Source organism: Limulus polyphemus, unplaced genomic scaffold (assembly GCF_000517525.1).
Source record: "Limulus polyphemus unplaced genomic scaffold, Limulus_polyphemus-2.1.2 Scaffold260, whole genome shotgun sequence".
In the NCBI taxonomy this organism is placed as follows: domain Eukaryota; kingdom Metazoa; phylum Arthropoda; class Merostomata; order Xiphosura; family Limulidae; genus Limulus; species Limulus polyphemus.
In genome coordinates, this window is record NW_013665870.1 from 476995 (window position 1) to 483286 (window position 6292).

The 6292-nt window shown below is 33.5% G+C and overlaps 1 long non-coding RNA gene across 1 annotated transcript in view; it reads left to right on the top strand.

The window, feature by feature from the left end:
• The window catches only part of LOC111085168, a 26269-nt gene extending 20335 nt beyond the window's left edge, over positions 1-5934 (top strand). The window contains exons 2-3 of the long non-coding RNA XR_002610005.1: positions 3502-3660; positions 5644-5934. This is a non-coding gene — a long non-coding RNA (uncharacterized LOC111085168). The remainder of the gene's footprint in view (positions 1-3501; positions 3661-5643) is intronic.
• The last annotated feature ends 358 nt before the right edge of the window (positions 5935-6292 follow it).

A 6292-nucleotide genomic window follows, 5' to 3' on the forward strand; every position in this document is an offset into this window, starting at 1 on the left:
GTCTCTCGTTTCGTTCGTATACACGTCGTCTCTAACTAACGAACTACGTACTAATAACGTATAATATAGAGCTATATATATATATATATATATATATATATATACGTTTTTATATTTCTTGAATGACTATATAATTGTAAGTACTGTTCAACAGTATGTGAAGTCTATGCACTTTTTCTATTATTTTCTCGATGGTAATAACAACCACAAAAGAGCCATGTTGAATCGAAAACTACTTGAGAAAAATAATTTCTATTTTGGCCACTAGATAGAAGCAAAATGAGTATTAATTTTAGTTTCTTGAAAGAACTTTATTTTCGAGCATAGCTACTTAAGGGCTTCCTGCGATAGCCATCTTTTATTTCGAAGTCATACTCGAGAGAAGGCAGCTAGTACACACCACCCATTGCCTACTGTAATAAAATAGTTAAATTTGACCCTCACTCTTATATGGTTCCAAATGAAGCTTGGTCACTAAATAAACTATTATTGTATCATTCAGCACTTAGTACTCCGTTTGATTTTAATAGTTTGACACATTTTTATACCCTTTTAAATATGTTTTCGTATTTCCTTAAATCATTCTATTTGCATTACATTGCACCTCCTCTAACCAACGTATAAGTACTCCGTTCATATTTATAAAGTTAGAAGAGTTTCTGAGATATATCAACGAATCTGTTGACTTTCAGTTTCATTCTCTTCACAACAATACAAACGGAAGGACTGAGAGCATGTTTATTGTTCTTTCAACAATGTGGGAACACCGATTTTGGTGTTTCAAAGTGAGTACCAAATAATACAGGTTTTTTTTTAAAGCCAATGGTCTAAAGAACAATAGAAACGGAAGACCTGAGAGTAACGTTATTGTAAGTCAGTGGTCTACACAACAATACAACCAGAAGGACTGAGAGCAACGTTATTGTTGTTGTTTTTTTCAAGTTAGTGGTCTACTCAACAAGTGATATTCATATGTATAATTATACTTTTCAAACACTTATCAAAAATATGGAAACCACGTTTATCGTTAGGTATCCTATAGTTTGTTCTTTATTTTTGATATCTGGCAACAAAGTGATCATTTCAAGAACTCCGTTATAGGTTGGATCATAGTTGACCATTTTTCCTATACGCCAAAGCAGCATTGTAAATATTACTTTTATTTTTCGAGTAAATTAAGGAGAAACAGAACACAGATGGTTATTGTTGGATTTTCAACTCGAAGCCTTATTCTAGGGCAATCTTTTGAAGTTGTGCGCATGTATTGTTTTTTTTTTGCTTTTGATATTCTAGTACAAAACTGTGTTTGAAATACATGCGTCAAGAAATGAATCATTAACTTAATTATTTGAAATGGCGAGGTTTGATCACATTATTATTCTAATCAAAATATCCTAATCATTTACACACACACACATATATATTGATATATAAGCTAGAAAGTTTAAACATGAGTAATTAAAAACATGAACATGAAGAGACAATGTAATGAGTACGTCTTGGCTCAGAATTTTAATACTAGACTGCATTTTTTTTATTTTGTTTTTACATTGTGGACAGTGCTTCCTATTCGTCTTCTCTCTAATGTTATATAATAACCGAAATTCTTAATCATTCGCAGTAGTATTCAGTTAGGTTGAAGATGCTTAGAGAAAAGACATAACTCTGTGGCCCAAAGTGGATTAAACTTGTTGGAATGGTGATGGTAGGTAATATGACTGCTGCTTTTAAAGATTGATTAGAAAAACTTGGTAGATTTTTTAAATCGCTTACAGAATGAAAAAAAAACAACAAAAAAAACTCGAAAGAATATTATTGGCAAATAATGGTAAGATATTTTATTCACAAGTGATATATCCATAATAGCGACTGTTTCGTTCCCCCTTTTTTTTTCTTCTTAAAAATAGCTGGAATATATTGTATTCCGAAAGGGGGTGACACGCATAATATTATATGTTAGGCTTTTGTAGAAATATACAAGTGCACCTACAAATGTATAAAACGTTACTCAATTATCCACCTTCTGAAGCTCGTTCTTTTAAATTTTATATTCTTGTTTCATGAAGTGGAATGATTTTTGGCGAGCAGTAGAATCTTGAATCGTCTCGTATCAAAGTAAATAATACTATTCATTGAATTTTAAAAATATATTACCGACTACAAAACAATATAAATATGTTTCATTTTCAACGTATTTTATTAGCTTCTTTTTTTCTTCTCATTATAGCTGCAGAAAACGAGTCTCGCAACATTACTGACTTTTACGTATTATTCCGAGCAGACAATTAGTCCCTTTTCCCCGATGGAACAGGAATTGAATTAGTGTTCCGCTGCAGTTTTGTTGAAACCCTACACGTTATAAAAGACGACGGAAATACTAATTTCCTTTTCCGTCTTTAGGCTTCAGAGGCTTATTGTTGGGTCAACAGCAAACCTCCTCACAAATGAAGCCTACCATGTGCTCAACTGAGAAAACATTGTTTTACGTGCGGGAGAACTCCCCCCCCCCCTCTTTGTCCCAGCCTGCGACTCATTTCCGTAGCACGACTCTACTACTTAATTTATTTCAAGTTTAAGAAAATCAGAAGTGTGTAGGAGAGGGTTAAGAGTTTCATTTGTGGGAGATGTTACAGCGTAAAATTACTTGGTATAATCTAGCTGTAATTAAATTTAAATCCCCAGAAGCGTATTCTGATGTGACAGAATTAAGGCTGTGTTGAACTTGCTATTAAAAAAAAGATAGATTTCATCTACATGTTGGTGTACACGATTCAGTAATTGATCATAGAAGAGTAAATTAACCCTGAGGCGGCTGCCACGGAAATAGACTTGTGTTTTACATAAGCCTCGTGTAATCAGTCGTCTTAACTTACATGGAAAGATAATTTATTTTAAAGCGATGTTTTCACTGTTTTAATTTAAACTAAGGTTGTATGCACTTTAATAAATCGTGGAAATTATCCCTAGTAATTTGTTTGTTTGTTTGAAGTTAAGCACAAAGCTACACAATGGGCTATCTGTGCTCTGCCCACCACGGGTATCGAAACCCGGTTTCTAGCGTTGTAAGTCCGCAGACATACTGCTGTGCCACTGGAAGCCTAGTAATTTGTAACAGTTACTTTTCACCAGTACTTTTGTATGCGTGATTTACTCTACATTTACTTAAAACTAGAGCAAACTTAACTTTCAAAGATGTATTTGTGATCGGTATTTATTACGTTAGCTATCAACACACCAATTGCGTCATTTCTGAATGGCTAATATACAATACAAAAACATCGGCGATATTATGCTTATCTCTTGTTCTCTTTTGTGTGTTTGTTTGTTTATAATTAAACACACAAAAACAAATAATGCGGTTTAATGAAATTAAAGACTTTCAAATTCGCCCTGTATGTGGAATTGACAATTTTAATTTTAATTCTATCTATTATTTTTCAGCGTCGTATTTTAAGAGATTTTCGCCCACGTGAAGTTTTGTTTTCTTGTATAATATTGCAGATCGGCAGTGAAACTGGAATTGCAGGCGTTTTCTGACAAGGGCGGTCGATATACGAGGAAAACCAGCCGCAGCTAATACCGGGGAGTGTCAACGCATGGCTGTATTCGCCATCCGCTTTCGATCGATGGCAACCTGAAGTGACACCAAGTCGGCAAGAAGTGAGTTTGTGGCAAAATATTTTGCAGTCCAACAAAGAGCGACCTGTTGATACCCGAACTTACTAGTTCTGCTAAAGTTTAGAAAAAAAAATAAGTCTTTGCATTTCATCGTAATATCGCGAACTAAATTTTAAATGATATGACAGAATAAAAAGATTGATAATAATTTTAATCCATATAGGACAAATAAATAAAGTTGTAATTAAAATTGATATCACTGGTCAATATATTATGCTTTACCATAATAAATACACCATAAATTAAACTTCAAATATATTGTTGTAAAATTATGAAATATCTCATGAATATAAATAAAAAAAAGTAAACTGAATGAAGAATTTAATTAATTTCAAAAATCTTAAACTTTAAGAGAAAAGAAATATCATGCAATTTCATTGTAACTAATAATTATAAAATGATTCTGAATGATATTGAATTATAATTAGTAAAATAAATGTAACAGTGGACTTGCATTTCATTTGCTATTAGCTGTGAACGGTATTTTTATTTTTTAACGCACACGATTTTTTAAATTTATTTCTTTTAATTTCTGGAGGAAATTTATTGCAACAAACAAGCTACAATAAAATAAATATTCTAGCTGAAATTTTCAAAACCCTTTTCCACATTTGCAAAACTCTTTAATTTGCAGTAAATCAGATGTAAAAAGGATTACATTACATTACATTTTTAATCGTTTACAAAATTTGTAATTTTTTTAATCATGAAAAATCTGTTATTCTGTTCTTAACGATCCTTAGCTTTCTCTCCAACAATCCCAGTTCCTTTCTCGACAAAACGTAACTACATCATTACTAATTTGTTTTGTTCTTGTAGTGGCCCAGCATGGCCAGGTGGTTAGGACGCTTGAATTGCAATCTGTGAGTCGCGGGTTCGAATCTCCATCCCACCAAGTGTATTGAAATGTATTACTACAAAGGGGTGTTCACAATCTTAATAAATGGGAGGGGGCACTTTACAGTCTCTTGTTCCACCGCCTGGCATGGCGTAATCTGTGAGTCGCGGGTTCGAATCCCCGTCCCACCAAACATGCTCGCCCTTTTAGCCGTGGGGGCATTATAAAGTGATGGTCAATCCCACTATTCGTTGGTAAAGAGTTTACGGTGGGTGGTAATGACTAGCTGCCTTCCATCTTGTCTTACACTGCTAAATTACGGACGGCTAGCGCAAATAGCTGTGTGTAGCTTTGCGCGAAATTCAAAACATTGTAAGTGTGCCCGAAGGTTCAAGGCTTGTATCCCATTGCTCTCAAAACGGATTCAGCACTTTGAGGGCTTAGAGTTGGTGACTAATCGCATTACTTTTAAACCTATCAGATACCTTATTCGTTGATCTCCGTAAAATTTCTTAAACAAAACCTTATAGCGAAATTTTATTTTTTGTTTTCTTGACGAAATGTAACCATTGTAAACAGTTTTGGCTTTCTCAAAACAATCTACACGGAAGATTGTTAAAACTAAGAAAACTAGAGATTCAAAAAAAAAAAAGCTAATTAAGCTTAGTCAGTGTTAATGCGTTTGGATGTTGGTCATTTGAACTTAATCATTCAATTGAAGGAAACAAAAAACTAAAGGATTGTTAATATGAGCCTAGGGTAAAATTGTTGAGAAATTAATCTAATGGAACGAGAAGCTGCCCCATGTCTTCAACTTCTTTAGCGGTATTAGATACTTCTTTCAAAATTCGTTTAGTTTGTGTTGGTTTTATTCTAGAGCATCAGTCAAGGAAACTTTTAAGTTTCTCTTGCATGGGATTGGAGAATCACCCAAGATGTCTTTTCTGCCCTTTCCCCCATCAAAAAGGATTACTGCAGCATCAGAAACATTATAGGTATTCTTGCCGTAAATATGGCGATTTCTTAAGGGCTTGACATCACCTTAGTGGCTTGAGTGGTCGTCTGTTACGTTGGTAGAGCGTGTTGCATATATTATTATGTTTTTCTTTTTTTTTCTGCTTTTCCAGTGATTGAGTCGAGGCTTAGGACTTGTGGAAACGACATTTTACACAAGTCAAAGATAATATGAGGAAATCTCAAGCACTGAAAAGAGGCAGTTTTTAGAAAGAGTTGCCTAGTCCAGAAGTCCTCTCTTGGATGTTAGACTTTTGCAGATGCTGATAAGGTTCACAATGGCCATCTTACTGTGATTACAGACCAGGGAAGAGTAAATATCAATTTAAACTGGATGAAACAAAATCTGTATATATATATTCCGATAATGTTGAAATGTAATTAAAAAATAACATAATGATAAAATCTTGTCAATTAAAGAAGTAATCAATGTGACTCTTTTTTAATTTTCTTTACTCTATTTTTTATTCTCAGAGAAGCAGAACGAGAACTTACTATCTGTAATATTACTGGTAGTAGTTTATGGAGTATAAATATGTTTTGTTTCTAAAAAAAATTCTAATTGTAATTTCCCTTACGTCATTAGATAAGTTCGGCATAGAGCAAAATAACAGCATTTTTGATTATTCACATCAATGTTTCAAAACATAAGTCTATAAGATTAATCTCATACTTAAACTACAGCTTCATACACGCTGTTGTTTATCTCGGTTCTCTGTGGACTGATGGAGACAGAAAAATGTCCAAGAAAAGAAAATTACT